Source organism: Octodon degus, unplaced genomic scaffold (genome assembly GCF_000260255.1).
Source record: "Octodon degus isolate 3935 unplaced genomic scaffold, OctDeg1.0 scaffold00048, whole genome shotgun sequence".
Lineage (NCBI taxonomy): Eukaryota > Metazoa > Chordata > Mammalia > Rodentia > Octodontidae > Octodon > Octodon degus.
The window spans coordinates 2,215,380-2,232,900 of NW_004524624.1; the positions used below are offsets into that span (position 1 = coordinate 2,215,380).

Consider the following 17,521-nt stretch of genomic DNA (forward strand, 5'->3'; position numbering starts at 1 on the left):
AGCAATGAGTGATAAGGAAAACCTTCATTTTGAATTTGAGTACGAAGGAAGGGTTTTTCCATTTGCAGGAAATCAGGATGTAGTTTTTCTCCTCTGATCAACAGATACGATAAATTCTACTAAAAGATTTACTTATGTCATTTCACCTTTGGAATCTAAGAATAAGTCCAATTGGCTGTGGTATAATATTCCTTTAAAATGCTGTTGGATTTTGTTTGCTAACATTATTTATTTAAGGATTTTTAAAAAGCCTACTGACCTGGACAACAGATGTGTGTGTGTCATAGTCATCATTTCTTGTGAAATTAGAGCAGCAGAGTCAGGCTAGCTTTGTAAGATGTACCAGAAATTTTGAAAGTGCCATCTTGGGTGAGCCAAGTGACAGAAGGAAACTACTGTGTTGCAGGATTGGGAAAAGAGATGAGCCAAAAGACTGAGCCACTCTGAATAAATTGTTCCTTTGGCGTTTCTGTGATCACCTCTTCAGTGTGTGTCCTCCCCACCACTTCTCCCAGGAATTGCCACATTTGTAGCTTGTAGTAATTGATTTACTTCCTTGTTTTTCTATATCCCATTGAACTTTAATCTTCTTAAAGGTAAAAGTATGCCATTTTATTCCCCAAAATATTATCACCTGTCTAGCACACGTTCTGAAGCACAGTGGGGACTAAAGTAATCTATACTGAAGGAATGATTGTTGTTAAGCAAAAGTCAATTTGACCCCATGTAAGTTCTGTTGCTAACTGAGAGTATAAGGAACTTATAATAGTAATGATTGCCCTTTATTGAGAGTGTTGATTGTACCATACCGGTGTAACACCACGACTCTGTGAAATATATTATAGGTTGAGAATCCATAATCTGATAATCCCAAAGCTGCAAAATCTAAAGCTTTGAGTGCAGACATGATGCCACAAATGTAAAATTTTACACTTGAACAGATTGCAGTTGAAACACAGGTACATTAATTGTACTAAATTACTTTCAGATCATGTTTATAAGGTAGACATGAAATATAAATTTTGTGTTTAGATTTCCATACAAAAAATTTCAAAACTTTAAAAAAATCAAAATCCCAAACATGTCCCCATGTTTTCACTCTGAATAAATTAAAAACATTTTATATATTTAATGAAATGATATGCGTTTTTTCATGTGATCCATCCAAAACCCCTAAATAGTAGGTTTAGTAATAGTAAATACTTTTCTTAAAGTCATTTGGAAAAAGGCTGGAGTTTGAACACAGATTTTTCTCTCAAAAACAGAAGTTCTTTGCAAGAAAGAACTTGCTTTCTCCCTAAAACAAACTAGCAGAGAAGTGGGCTCAGTAAATTTTCACTAATGTGAGACCCCATGTTGGTTTATTCATTCCAAACGTGAGGTTCCTTGGACCAATGCTACATTCACATTTAGAAGGATTTTCACTATACATAATGAAACCACTGCTGCATGGAGAATAAATATGATTGTTTAAATGCTAAGGAACTTCATTTAAAATGCACCATTCATCTCAAGGAAATAGTCCTTTTGCTCTTTTTTTTTTGTTCATGAGAGCCAGGAAAGAGGTAGGGCTTTCCTTCATGCCAGCCCCGAGTCCTTGGTCAAGAATCTCACCAGTAGGAAGTTGGAGGCTTCAGAATCCTGTTCCCTGCCATGTCAAGAGCTCAGTCAAGAAGGCCTATAGGGCTGTGCAGCATGATGGCAAATAGGGCTCCACTCCTGTGGGTCCTGCTCCTCAGCCAGCCCTCTGCACTCTGAGTAGCAGTGCTTATATTGAGTCAGATCAACAGAGCAGTTTGTGGCAGATATAGCAATAATGCTTTTTCTACTTTGGTGTTAGGAGGGCCGGGGAGATGGCTCAGTGGAATAAGCGCTTCCCTGGCAAGCGCAAGGGCCTGAGTTCAATCCCCAGTTCTGCAAAAAAAAAAAAAAAATTACTTCGGTGCTAGGGCTAGGGGCTTGAAAATAGGGATGGTCTACACTGGCTGGTTGAAATTGATCAGTGCAACAACTATTTATTGAGACATTCCTGTATGCTTGAAGCTAGGATGCCAAAGGGCAGTATTATCCAACAAATTATGATTTCCATTTGGCACACTTATAATATGGGCTAAAATGGGAAAATCAAAGGTTCTCTGAGGAGTAAGGCACAGAAATACATGACACTTGGACTTAAGACAGGTCACCCTGAGACACATTTAACCTGAAGCCTGAAAGAATAGCTGGTTAGTAATAGAAGACATAGAAATAGCTTTCAAGGCACAGTAATCCCTATGGGAAAAGTCTAAGGAAACAAAAAGATAAAACCCAATTCAAGATCAGTGATGGGGCTGGGAAGTAACAGGTTGAGTGGAAGAAGGCATGGGCAGTTCAATCCTGCAGAGCATTCCAGATTTTATAAAAGACTGTGAATGTCAAGAGCAGTGGGCAGACAATAAGAAGGTATGAGCAATGGGTGAAACAGTGAGGCATGCTTTAAACTTCAGTCTCATTGCACTAAAGAAAACCAACTGGAAGGGATAAGAGGTCGTGTTTGAGACCAGGGAGCATTCAGGTGTGAACATGATGAAGCTGGTTATGGGTGGCAGTAGAAAAGGGAAGAAAAGTAAGTCTTTGTAATTTATTTTGGGGATGGAGTTGCCATATCCTGATATTGGATTGGATATCAAAAGTAACAAATATTGTTATGAAAGTTAATATCTAACAGTCTGACCTAAATGATTAATGGTGTGGAGAGAGATATCATTGGGGTTAGGGAAGCTCTGGAGAGGGGAAACATTCAGAGAAATATCAAGACTGTGTTTTGACTCTTTTGGTTAAAATGATTGAGACATCTTGTGGACTATCTTATATATATTAGAGTTTAGAAGTAAAGTCTGAACTAGAAAGCCAAGTTCCATTTGATATATATTATGGCTTGTATCTAGATGTCATTCCAAAGCCTCCTGAGGTCATAGGAGGAGCTTTTTGGAGGTGGCTGTGTCTAGGGTTCCTGACACTGGAATTAAGGGTGTGTCATAGGAAATTAGTCTACTGACTGATTTAGCATAGCTCTGGTTATGGAAAATGGAAAGGCCCATAATGGATGCATGGATGGCACAACCCAAAACACTTGTATCCTGGATGGGATAAAAGGGAGAAGGAGTGTTGCTATGCCCCTGCTTCTGTGGCTGCTTTCTTCTTTGCTGCCTTTTGCCAGCCATGCTATGAACTGTTTCTCCTTAATGATTCCTCTCTTCCATCCTGCCCTGCCTTGGAGCCAGCTGACTATGGACTGAAACTTCTACAAACAGTGAGTTAAATAAACTTTTACTCCTTTACTTGTGGATACTGGGGATTTTATCTCATCAACAAGAAAAATAGCTAAGACACCATAAAACAAATCCAGGGGCAGTGACACATGCCTATAATTCCAGCATTCAGGAGGCTAAAGTAGGAAAATCTCTACAAACTTAAGGCCAGCCTGGACTATATAGTAAGACCCTGTCTAAGAAAACAACAACAACAAAACTATGTCATACATACTGACCACTTATTCCAAGGCAACAATCATGCTAGGACCATGGGAAATTCTTTATGCTCCCAAGGAGAATCAGACTCATGTATGCAACCATATCTCAGAAATATTAAGAGGATGATAATGTTCATAACTAATTTTAGTGAGCATTGAGGGAAGAGAGAGAGAGAGAGAGAGAGAGAGAGAGAGAGAGAGAGAGAGAAATGAAGAGAGAAAGTTTTATGGATGAAATAAAAGTCAACCCAAGCCTCAAAGATTGGGGGAGATACCAACATGCAAAGCAAGGGCAAAAAGTCCTGTGAGCAGAAAGTAAATCTTAGACCACATACTAGGGTATTAGTGGTAAACCTATGGTACATGCATGAACAAAAAACATAAAAGGTTCACCATTACTGGTATAGGTGATGTACCAAGTAAATCATCTTGGTATATACTTGTTATGCAACTTACACTTGCAAGTATAGCAAGTTATGGAGAGGATCACAAGTCATGTCTGAGGATATAGGAAAGCTGGAAAAGCATGGGGGAGCCAGACGGCCTGAGAGATCAGGAGGACTGGATTTTAGGAAATCTAGTGACTTCTAACCTTGCAACACATTAGCATCTCTTGAAGGGATGATTGAAGTTCATATCCTTATACTATAACCATTGACAATTGAATTATTTACTAATATATAATTTCTATATTAAGAAGAAAACTAGAGACCCTAGGTGTTTCCGATAGGACAAATCTCAAGATAATCATGCAGAAAATACTAATGTCCATCAGGGTAGCCAAATTTCACAATTATTTTGGATATTATATGGTGGTGGAATCATACAGCATTTGTCTTTTTGAATCTGGCTTAAGTTACCAGACTCATACATAAAATATTCTCCAGGTTCATTCATGTTCCCCCAGGTTCATTCATGTTGTAGCGTGTACCAAAATTTTAGCAGGAGTCTCTAAATTTGATTTACTGTGGTTTTCAGTGCAAAATTTCCTTGCTTTTTAAGGATGAATAATTTTTCACCTTGTGCATATACATGCACAATTTGTTTAACCACTCATTCATCAAAAGGACAGCTTTTGGAAAAAAAATTCTGTTCGCACATGGGTTCACTTGCCCTTTTAAGCAACCTGACATTTAGGTTGTACCTTAGACCATTCAAATCTAGTGGGATCCAGGCATCAGCATTTTTAAAAATTACCAGGTAATTTCAATGTGTATATAAAAAGAAAGATCGCCACATAAATAAAAAGAGGATGTTCACAGTAGAAGCAGCGAAAAGAAAGATTAAAATGCCTATTTCTTAGTTCCTTTTCCCTTCTTTTGCCAACCCCCTCTTCCTGACCTATTTCTACACAAGACAAAAGACAGCATCTCTGAGGAAGACGTGAAGGATAAGGTAAATTGCAGTGCACGGTTGGTGATTCTTTAATGTTCTTCGTCCCTTAAGTGAACTTAATGTCAGGCCCTGAAGCTGTGTTTTCAGGGCGACTTCCTAGTGATTTGATTTACTGTGGTTTTCAGTGCATTCAAGATGAAAAGAGTGAAACACTTCCTATACTGTGCCATGGAACCTGGCTCCACAGCACCTGCCTTCTCAGAGCAGCCAGACGGGTTCCAGAGAGCAGAAGTGCGAGGCCCAGATGGAGAAGCAGGCGTCTCTAAAGAAGTGCTATCCCCAGGTGCTCCAGAGAGCATTCTGACTGTGGCTACCGGGAAGGAGAGCAGACGCCTATGTGCAGTGGAAATGGAAGGAAGCTAGAAGCTTTGCAAACCGAGAGGGGAGAGAGGAGAGTACATGTCAGCTGTCGCACAGCCTGCTTAAGGCTTCCTAGACAGATAACCATTGCCCACCAGGCTCTCTCGCATTATGACAGTTAGCACCACTTCAGTGGAAGATTAGAATGCCACTGACTATGAGGGCATAGACACATCTTCCTCATATCCAGAGAACTGACTTTTGAATTCTTCAGTCTTTTCAAAGTAATAATTTCACTTGAGAGAAATTAGTCTTTTCCAGGTAGTTCTGCAAAAGTCCACTTTTATTCCATAAGGAGATTAAAAATCAAGTAACCTTACATTACCCTCAATATGTTATGCTGAGTTAACCCCTCATATATAATTGAGAATATAATAAATTTTCCCCAGTTGCTTTTTTATTATTATTGCACAGTACGATGCTCCAACTTCTATATTTATATGAAGGGGAGGGAGAAAACTGGTCAATGTTTATAATTTGTTACAAACACGGTGGCTTTTATCAAGACACAGCAGAAAAGGGTAAAGAGCCAAGAGAGGTGACTGCCTGAGAACAAACTCGCTGCATCTCAAAATACTACAAGGAAAAGCAATGAACCACAGCTATATTAAAGAAAAAATACGTCCTTCCACACTAGCCACAGAGTTAGAAGACGAGTAAGGCCAAGGAGAAGGACATAAATTCTATGGGAGAAGAACAGCATACGAATGACCTAATTCAACCTCTGAATAAATGCAACAATCTAAAAGGCAGTGTGGGTTAGTGGTTGCAATCTAGGGTCATGGAATTCTCCAAACCTAGCTTCAGGTCTGCGCTGTGTCACTTAACCAAATCTTTAGAAGATCGTCTTTCAACCTCAGCATCACAATCTGTACAGAAAGGATACCAGTTCATAACATTCAAGTGTGTCTGAATTGGAGTAGGCTAACCCATGTGAAGTGCTTGCACTGAGGGCTATTCCTCTCAGCTGAGGCCGAAGTCTCCTCCTGGCAACCAGCCATGTGCTGGGTTTCAGTTTGGGTAACAGAAGCAAACCATATTTTAGTTTGAGCCCGTAGTTCTATTTTCTAGCATCTCTGAGATTCTTAACTTCATTACTAACACAAACGAAAATTAAACTTCCCTAAAGTAGCGTTTTCACCCCTCAGCTTAGTGAATAACCTAGAGTTTAATAAAACTGATGTGGAAGCTACAAAGAATCAGATACTCTCAGACTGCAAACTTGAATGTCAACCAATTGAGCCATAAGGAGGGTAGCTGGCAACATGTCAAAACCGCAAACATGAAATCTTTGGAGTGTATATCACATTAGTCATTAAAGGAATTTTCTAACTTGAAAAGATTAGGAATCATCTAAAACTGATCAATCAGAAACCATTTAATTAAATTGCATTGCATTCATCCAATAGAATAATTTAAAGTGAAGTAAAGATATTCTTTTGGTATTAATATGAGGGTTCTCTAAGACATATTTTAAGTTTAAAAAAAAAGAACAAGGGAGATAGATCTTTCTCCAATGGGAAGGGGATCAAAAGATGGGGAGAGGGAGGGAAAGAGGATGGAAAAGGAATTAACTTGTTGTGTGCCTATACTAACAACTCCCCACAAGGAATGTAACCACTGTATACTGCAAACATGTGCTAATAAAAGAAGACCCAGGAAGAGATCTGCATTTTAATATGCTAGTCCTTGTATAATAAATCAGAATACTTATCCACATTTAGCTTGTATAACCATATAGAAATTGTAAGATACACAAGAAAATAAGAAGTAGGCATACCTACAGTGCAGGTAGAAACTGGTCTGGGTGGAGCCAGAAAAAGGAGGGAAGACCACTTCCCACATTGTCTCTGTGTACACTTTTACTCTCTTAAGGTTCTGGACTATATAATTGGATATAAAAATGTAAACAAATAATTGTTTTTAAAATTCCATTTTCCGGAACCATTCTCATGATAGTTAATTGTGATGTCAACTTGAATGGATTAAGAAATGCCTAGTGAGAGACTGGGCGTGGTGGTACATGCCTGTAATCCCAGGGCTTGGGAGGCTGAAAACGGGATGATCACTACGAGTCCAATCTATGTAGTGAGACCCTGTAGACCCTATACTTACTAAATGCATAAAAAGAAAAAAAAGAGAGAAATGCCTAGTGAATCACTGGTGTACAATTCTGGGTCTGTTGGTGGATGATTGACATGTAGGTCACAAACTGAGGGGGAAAGGCCCCTCCCCCAAATGTGGGTGGCATAAACTAACAGGTTTGTAGCCTGGACAGAATAAAGAGAGAAATCTGCCCTTGCTTCGGTCTTAATCGTCATGTTTGGACTCCAGTTCCTCAGGCTTTCAGCACAGATTCTTCAGCCTTCTAGCACAGACACTTCAGCTTTCCAACAAAGGCTCGTACCACACTTTACAGACGGCACCAGGCCCTGGACTCTAAGCTGTGTTCCCTGGCTCTCCAGTGCAAAGAGGACTACTTTGCATTCTTTCACATTGACTCTGTAGGCAGCTATTTCAAGTTTACTTTGGACATTTTTTACATTTCATATATACGTTGTTATATATTAAATCTGTTCCTCTGGTGAACCTTAAGTGATACACAAGCAGTGTGTTCTTTGGTCAGTTTTATTGGTTTCAACCTAGGCCCGTTAGAGCCATAATAGACCACTGTCTGTTTATTAAAAGATATTTTTCATTTAGTTATTTCTTTGTGTCCCTGACCTTGTTCAATAAAATAGATGCTGAGCACCTTGAAGAAGATAGAACTGCTCACCGAGTTGGAAGTGAACAGGGGGTGTCATGGGCTTAGTTTCTGACTCTACCTCTGCCTCCAACTGCCTGACCTTGATGGTGGTTGGGCAAGATGTTTCCTTTGCCTCGGTGCCTCAGTTTACCATTCTGTAAATTAAAAAAGTTCTAGAATCTGTTGCTTTCAGCTATTTAGTTTGAAGATGAATAACAAATGACTAATCCCCATTGTGACTCACTCTGTCATTTTATTTGCTTCCCTCATCATGTTCTTCCTCTTTCAAATATTTAGCACTAACCTATTTTGTGCCTGCCATGGTACTAAGTCCTTTAGAAATACAAAGATGAAAGACACAGAGCCTTCTGTCAATGAGTCCATGGTGGAGGAGAGAGGATACCAAAGGCAATTATAACACAAAGGGAGAGGTCTATGATCAACTAAATCCCACCTACAATGCCTCCTGAAACAAAGAATGATGTGTGATCCTATAAGAAGGAATATGGAATCACTTAGATAGATGCTCAGTATAAATAAGCATTGCTTATACCTGAAGGATTCTTGACAGCTTTCCCTTGCTCTTTGACTTTTTCTTTGTCAACTTTCATCACTTCCCTTTCAGCTCTCTGTTGCTTGGCTTCATCAAGACCCATTTCACTTGCAGCCTGAATTTGTCCTAGAACTTTATAACTGGTCTTCACATTTCTTCATATAGTTTATCAAGTATATATTTGGTGACAAAATGTAACTAAAACACTTCATCTACTCCTGAACAGTCAGTCTCTGAAAGCGAAAATGACAATAAGCAAATGCAAGGCAAATTGTGACTTTCAATAATTGGCCATGCAGAGTCGCTGTCCACTATGTGGTATTCCCATGTGTCTTTTGAGATTTTAAGATTCTGTGACACTTCCTCAACATCAAAGAATCCCTGTTTGATCTTCAGTCAGTGACATTCACTCTGTTCTATCTTATGTATATTGGATTCATAGTGACTTGTTCCTAACCAGTATGTTTGACTTAGACAGAAAACCCAGTTCCATGACTTGAAAGCAGTGTATCACTATCTAAGTAATATTTTTTGTTGTGAAATGAATTTCCAAGATTGAAAATTTGTGTAACATGTCAATGGAGAAAAAATTAACATAATTTTAAAATTTAGAGGGGCTGTAATAATAACTCATTTATAACTTGAGTTACCATGCACTTAAAAATCAGGTAAATAACAACCATAAATAATTACCAAATGGAAATCCACACAGACTAGAATAAATATCACTGTAATCAACTGTTCAAGAAGAAATACAAAACAGTTAGGTAAATTGCTTAGCAGATTACATCATTGGTGTTTGGGAATTTTAAATGTGTCTCAATGGAAGCACAAAAAATTATCTTTTCTATTTCTCAGTATAATATACAGTTAATAAACATTTGCCTCTAATGTACAAGGTACCTATAATATCACCACTGGAATTTAATTTATAAGCAAATCTTTTGCCATTGTCTTGGAATGATTTGCTTCTATCCTGACTAGTGGGGTTCAAATGTGATCAAAGCTGTTTTGTTTCATGGTACATTGGAAAGTGTCCAAGTTACCTCTGTGTCCTGCTGGGTTCTCAACAGATTTGCTCAATACAGAGAGAAAAGTGGCTGTTTTATCCATAAAGTTAGGGGAATCTCAAAATTTAGAAGATAAATAGTACTGTAGCTCTACCACCATTTGCCAGAATTTCTTTTGGCAAAAGGTACAAACATTTCTGAAATTTTCTGACCTATTCTTGAGGGAAAAACACTTCTTTTATTTATCTTTTATTTTTAAAAGAGAGTACAAATTAGAATTAAAACAAAAAATTAAAAAACATACAGAATTTTACTTAACAAAGTAATATGTATTTCACAACATTTGTTTTAATACATGATGTTGTCTTCCAATCAGTTATTCATATTACCAGATATATGCATGTAAAATTGGAAGAAGAAAGAAAAAAAGAAGAAATGTACAAGAAGTTAAGAAGAAAAAAAATACAAATTATTGGAAAAAATGTGACAAAACAAATTAAAACATTAACTGCTCCTTTCCATAAACCAGCAGAAATGCATAGTACAGTTGTCCAAATCATCCTGCTACATACATAGATAAACCTCTTTCCCCATTCTCTCTCCTGTCCTTCTCTCAACTCAGTAACTCTTTTCTTATGAATAAGCTCATTCCCTTTTCTCAGTATCTATTGTACCCTTCAGATTCCATTTTTCTCTTTCAGGTTCTCCCATTAAGGAGACAATACAATGTTTGCACACATGGGTCTGATTTATTTTGCTTAAGAGTATATACAGTACTTTTAAATGTCAAATTCTGAATTATTATTTAGTTTCCACTTCCCCATGTTAGCTAGCCTTTTGATCCCTCTAACTGAAGTCAGAGCTGTTCTAGTTTTTTGGTCCATTAATGAATAGATCAGTGTACAATCTTCGGCCTTGAACTACAGTCAAACATAGCACCAGAAGCCTGTTAGGCTCTGGAGGTGCAGGGACAGCTCCTTTTCTGTGGCTTCTGTCCTTTGCCTGATGAAAGTGGTTGATGGAAGAGGACTTCTGTACTCTGGCAGAGATCAGCACTTTTGCCTCCCATGTACATGTTCTCTTTCCAAACACGTGATTCCAAAGACATGAGGAAATGTCCTAGTGGAGAAACATCTTTACCTCTGGTCTCTCATTTTCTGCTTTCATGAGTATACTAAGGGTGGCTGCTAATACTGCTGGTATTACAACTGCCACTACCAGCAGCCCTACATATCAGACTTCAGGTGAGGAGTATAACTGTATATTTTAAACAGCAGAGAATATCCTAAAAAGGTCACTCTCCAAGGACAAAACAAGACAAGGACCCAAGGCCTGGTGCTCCTGACTTGTCTGGCATGGGGATCCTATTTGGTTGGCAGGTCTCCCATCAATAGCTAGAATAGGGTCATTTCCAGTACCTTCTTGTGTGGCCTCAGGAAGGTGATCCTCTCTCTGCAGTCTGTGTCCTGTGCTAGGCCTGTATCCTGTCAGCCTCTGAGGTAGAAAGCCCTGGGGCTGGCAACCCTATTGCTTCTCTCTTACCCAGCGCACAATTTCACTTTTATGCTGGCTTTTATGTTCCCACTCTTCCATGTCTCATTCACCTTAACTGTGGACTTGCCTTTGTTCCTGGGGCATATGAATACAAAGCCATGTTACAAATGCTTCATGGGATACATCCCTATCTCAGTTACTCTTCTCTTGTTGCTGGGACAAATACCCAACACTCAAAATGAGGGAAGTAAAGGTTTATTTAGCTCACAGGTACTGGGGCTTTCAGTCCATACTCAGCTGGCTTCAAGGCAGAGCAGCACATGGCAGAGAGCAACCTTTCATGGCAGCAGCAAAGAACAAGAGCAAAAGGAGTGGCAGCAGCTCAGGCAGCTAGCTGACTTCTCTCCCTTCCTTATGTTGTAGTGCAAATTCCCTGCCCCAGGGCAGGTGCTGCATCCACAGTCATAATAATCAATCACAAACCCCAGAAGCTGCCTCTTGACTGTGTGAGGCTTTGGGGGAATAATTAGACACAAACTGTAACAATCCCTCTCTGACCAGTAGGGATAGCTGCTTGCTTTTATTCACCTGCCCGTGAGCTCTTTGCTAAAATCTATGCAGTGTTCAAGTATTTGTATAATACTGACACATTTCTGCTTTCTATGGTACTTTTTACTTCCAGCCCACCCTCCATAAAACTAGATAAATCAAGAAAATGAATATATCAGCATTGGGGTAATTATTCTTCTACAGACTCAATATCTTTGTCTTACAGTCCAAGTTCAACAATACCATGTGCTAGAAAAAGAGCCTCACTAAAAAGTAGTTTGAACTGCCTCATTTTGAACATACAAATAGTTTATCATATTTATAATTTACCACAAGTCCTGTTAAAATAGATCTACCCCGCACCTTTTTGACTTGAGTCATACCTGAGTTTGAATGTAGCCAGGCAGTTCAGAGAGAGCTTGTGACTCTGCCTGGAAAATAACTGATGATTCATTTTAAAGGGGTATGGATCAGGGACAACACTACTGTCTATACTGCAGCATCATCTGTCTTTACACCTTCCAAACAATGAGCTCCAGCTTCACTTTTATAGAATGTTCAGGTCTTTGCAAATGCTGCCACCCTAGATTAAATACTTTCTCTTTTTCACGTTGCAAGCTCTACCTTATCCTCTGTGGATTTCTCAGCATAGTCATTACTTCTGCCACCTAAGCTTCCCTAATCACATCCCCTAAAGTAGGTAGCATAAGATTTATCACATACTGTTATTGCTTGTTTTTGTTCCTGGACCAGAATCCCTAGAGGTCTCAGACTGTGCCTGTTGTGCTTAGCATTCTGTGCTTAGGATTAAGTGTATAGTCTGTCATGTACCAGTCACAGAACAAACATTTGAGAGACAAATGGATGAACAAAGGAATGAACGAACGAATGATCAATTATACTGTATACTGTGTAGTTATGATTTAGCCACTACCAAAGACAAATCACATCTATTAGCATTGTCAAAGATATATAGAACATAATGAGTGAAAAATGCTAGTTCTATAAAAAGAAGGCTTGTTATAGCCATTTATAGAGAATTATACTTTCTGTAAAAGGACAGAAGAAGAGAGAGGGGAGAGGGAAAAGACAACACTGGAAGAAGCATACTGAAAATATTAACATTAGGATTGAGAAAAAAGGGGAAATATATCTTGGTACAGTTTCTTTATACATTTCTATAATACTTGAGTATCTCAGATGATAAAAAATCATGTTTATATAAAACCTATCACTAAATAAGGCTAATTTTTAAAAAAATATCAAATGTTTGGTTTTGTTCTTCTGAAGCCTGAAGGACAAAATTAAAATTACTTGAGGTGGATCAATGAAAGTATAGAGCACCCTCAGAGCTCTGTGATAGGACTTCCTTTATCTGGGCACTCCACAGGAAGTAGCTCTGCATGGAACCTAGAAAGGATGAGGTCTCCACCTGCCTAACAAAGATCTTAATTAAGAGTTTGTTTTCCCTCTTCTCTACAGGCAATTTCTGCTGCTTTCTAATTAAAAACACAAGGAAACCAAAATAAAATGACAACTGTGTGTTTCCTATGGTTTGTTTGTCCTTTTAATTGTTTGCAAAGTATGTAACTGATCTCAGAGTTACTACCTTAAAGCTATCATTTGTTTTTTGACTTTTTTCACTCCCACTAGCCTCAAAAAGAATAAGCAGATAATTGTGACTGTAATTGTACACTAGAATTGAGATTTCAAAATCCTGTTTGTGTAACTTGCACCCCAGGCTTTGTTGATTTTGGCACCTGTAACGTTTGTCACTTGTAACATCCATCATTGTTAACATAGAGGTGAAGAAACACTAAGTTCTATCAAAACTATAAATTCTGTATCGCAAAAGAAAAAGAAAACAAGTAAACCTAAGTGTGTGCCAATAGGGTAATACCCAAATAAAATTTGGAAATACCCATTTACATAACCCAGAAACTTAAAATAGGAGCATAAATATGTGAACTATAACTATTACCACTATTCACATATTGCTGAGTGTGAAAGCAAATTGTAGCCTGAAGCACATAAAAAATGATTCTGTTTATAAAATGAATACATGCATACGAGCACTGTATTATATCTCTTCAACAGGAACATATATGTATAATAACACAAGGAATTCTGGAAGGATGCACCACACTGAAAACCTTTGTCTTAGTTACTATTCTGTCATTACTGAGACAAAATACGTGACACCCAAAATTAAGAGAGGAAAGGTTTCTATAGCTCACACTTTGTGGCGGTTTCCATCCATAATCTGCTGGCTCCAAGGCACAGTGATATGGCGGAGGGCAGCAGTCCATGGTGGCAGAAGATACCACAGATAATAAGAGCTGAGAGGGGTGACCAAGCCTCTTTCCAGCCCTTATACTGTGTGCAGACCACCTGCGCTAGGGCAGGTACGGCACTCACACAGCATTAGACAGTGAACCAATCACAAACTCTAGATTTAGCTGCCTTGGAAAAGCCTGCCCCGTGATCTCATGAGGCTTTGGGGGGACATCTAGACACAAACCATAACAAGGTAGAACAACAGTCTCTTTCTGGTAGAGCAGCAAAGTTGTAACTGAGGAAAGGCATTCAGATTAAGATTTGGCTTCAGTGTTATTTGAAGTATTTTCTATGAGTACAATATATTTATATGCTATTTTCTTTGGCAAAAGTTAGCTTCTAAAACTTTTTTTGAGACAAGGTCTCACTGTGTAGTTCCAGCTGGTTTTGAACTTCCAGCAACCCTCCTGTCTCAGCCTCCTGAGAGGTGAGATTGCAATTGTGTGTTGCCATGCTTTATATAGCAATTTTAAAGGGCCTAAATATTAGTTAACACAAAGTACAAGACCAACAAATGGCAGCTACTTTTATTATTTTTAACACTGATTTAATTAGCCTTTAAAAGTGCTAAAACATTGCCAAAATTAGCATATGTGTGTCAATATATATGCTAAAAGAGAAATCTCATTTGCTCATTTATAGTTTTTGGGCCAGTAGAAGCATAGAAGGACAAACAACACAAGATTTGGTGTAGATGCTATCAGTGCAACTGAGCTTCTTAAAGAACAAAGGACCCTATCACAGCCTGAGCAAAAAGTATCTTTCACTCTCATATCCCTCTTAATGGACCACATAGATTGAGTGAAAGTTTTAAATAATCTGTTCACTCTCCCCAAAAGCTAGTAGTACATTTCCACAGAAAAGATACACTGTATTACCTCTCAGAAGCATGTAGGCTCACGGCTGTACAATTTGATAATTGGGAAATCCAATTGGCTTTCTCTGAGGCAGGGAAAATGGATTTGAGAAGAGATGGGCTTGGACTGTGGCTTTCGGGCAGCCTGGTCAATAGCTTTAAAAGCCTAGATTGATTGCAGGCCAAGAGTGAGCTGGGAAGGACAGGGGTAGGAGTGGATGGAGAAATCGGGCTTCAGCTCAGCTGACCCTAGCTCCTGTACCATAAAGCCTGAGGAAACCTTTGGGTGCTGCTTCTTTCCTGGCAAGTGCTGGTATCTGAACATGGTTCATTTTCGTGGCCCCCAGGCAGATATTACTCAGGCCTAGATGCTTTCATCCTGAACAAGAGGGGCACAATATGATTAGGGTAGGGCACATAATATATTGTGAATAATAACACACTAAGATGTGTACATTGTTTAGTTTTTTCCTTGCCTTAAATATAAATTTTTGGCTAAGGTTTTTTAAGGAATTTTTTTGTTTTCACTTTCATTGTTTGAAATACTAGTCTACTTGTTTGTCTTTCAGTTTGCTTTCTTGAGAGGCCAATAATGATTCAGTATCTTAAGAGCTGGAAAAATTGAAGAATGTGAATACCAGGGAAAGGTTCGAACTTTCTGCCATACTTTACTGCCCAGTTTTCTCACTGTAGGCTGACCATGGCTTGCATTCTGACTTTGCTACTTCCTACCTGTAAAGCTTTGGGTAGGTGACAAAAGCCACTGAGGTTTAGCTTCCTGCTGTGTCTAAAGGGATGCAGTGAGGGTGGGGTGGGGAGGGGATCACGAAGCAGCCCTGGAAGCCCTAGAACTTGGTGAATTTTTAGTATCAGTTGTTCTTTCCCTGTGGAATGTATGTCCCAAGTGGGCTCAAGGGCAGCCCCTCTCTGCTCATATTTCATTCCTCTTATTTCCCAGGTGGTTCAGTGAGTCATTCCTTAATAAACTCCAGTGCTTTTTATGTTTCAATTTCTTAGTGTGAATTTTATGGTGGCCTCTTTTGGTCTTTCTAAAGCTTTCGGCTTCTCCTGATTAACTTGATGGCATCTTCACTCCACCACACCATAAGTATGTAAACTCTACCCACTAGGAAATATCCAGGACAAGGGTCTAGAGGGTGCCTTCTCATGGAATTTGAGTTTCTAATCACCATGCTTGACCCATGATCCATTAAACACACCTGAAACCCAATAATTTTCCAAATGTAATAGGTGTAGGTGAGTGCTTTGGACCTACTTTGAGGTTCCTGCTCAAAAGCCCAACATGTCTGGACACTGGCAGGAGAGGAAATCTGATCCTCTTGGTCATATCTTCATATTAGACAGAGGACATTTATTGATGAAACATTTATGGATTTGTGGAAAGGAGGGCAGTTGTCCAGTCTACATGCTGACCCACTGCCGTTAGATCCTTCCTTACTCTACCTTGGGCTCCTGTTGGAGGAAGCAAATATTAATCATGAACATGACACAAAACCCACTTGACTGAAGGTGCTGACAAGTGAACCTAGCACACATATTTGGCAGGGAGGGTGCTGCTATCCAGAAGCAGGGGACTATATTAATAAGGACTCCTTTCCAAGGTTTTCACTTGTAGGTTAAACTATTAGAGGAAGGTCATAGTTGCATTAAAATACCTGATTCCTTCTAGTCTGGTGTATCAAGAAAGTGAAACCAGCTGGCTGGTGGAGAGAGTGAGGGCCCCTGAAATGGGAAAAGGGTCAGATGGAAATTCTCTATACTATATTTGTCTCTATTTCTGTGTAACTATGAAACTATCTAGATATAGATTATAAATAGAGCAACCAAGCTACACAGACAAAAGATCTGCATACAGACCAAAGCTGTTGCCAAGAAATAGAATTTGCAGTTCAGGCCCAGCAAAAAGAACTATGTGCTAAAACAAAGAAAGTGATACTCATTGGGTGAAAATAATGGATCCCAAAACCCTCCATAGCACTGACAACATGTAGGATATAATCTAAAGTTACGTGACTGTAAAGAGCCAAGAGAAAAGTATCAACCAAATGCAATCATGGATGAACCAATGTTGAAACCAATGTGAAAGACTTTTAAAGCAGCTATAAGCACCACTGTCAGCAAAATTAAAATCCAAACAAACATACAAACAAACAAAACTGTTTAATATAAGGAATAAAGCTCAGCAGAGAAATAAAAATAAAGAAATTCTAGAACTCAAAATATATAATTCTGACAATTTCAAAAGTTCTTAAATAAACTTATCCCAATGGAGGTAAGAGAAGAAAGCATAAGCGATCTTAAATATACATCATCTAAAATTACTTAAGATAAAGAAGAGAGAAAAGAAAGATCGAAAAGAGTAAACCACACCTTTTGCAACTGTTAGATATAAAGAGCAAACATTCAGGTTTTTGAAATGCCATAGTAGAAAATGTGAAGGTATAGAAAAAATATGTGAATTAAATATTGCTGAAAATGACCAAGAAAATCCTTAGTATTTGGAAAAAAAACAACACAACTCCAAATAATCTTCTGAAAATAGTAATCACTTGAGAAAATAGAAAATATTTGAACTGTATTATATGAAATAAAGAACATAAAAAATTGGAGTTATAGCTGAAATAATATTCAGAGGGCATATTATAACTATAAAATATTATATTAGAAAAGAGAGGGCCTCCCCCACCCC

General features: G+C 38.6%; 1 long non-coding RNA gene across 1 annotated transcript in view; it reads right to left on the bottom strand.

Annotated features, from left to right (window-relative positions):
* Positions 1-5,006: 5,006 nt before the first annotated feature.
* LOC111817072 overlaps positions 5,007-17,521 on the bottom strand; it is a 24,580-nt gene continuing 12,065 nt past the window's right edge. Inside the window, exons 2-3 of the long non-coding RNA XR_002821339.1 lie at positions 11,757-11,767; positions 5,007-5,018 (exon numbers count right to left, since the gene is read on the bottom strand). This is a non-coding gene — a long non-coding RNA (uncharacterized LOC111817072). The remainder of the gene's footprint in view (positions 5,019-11,756; positions 11,768-17,521) is intronic.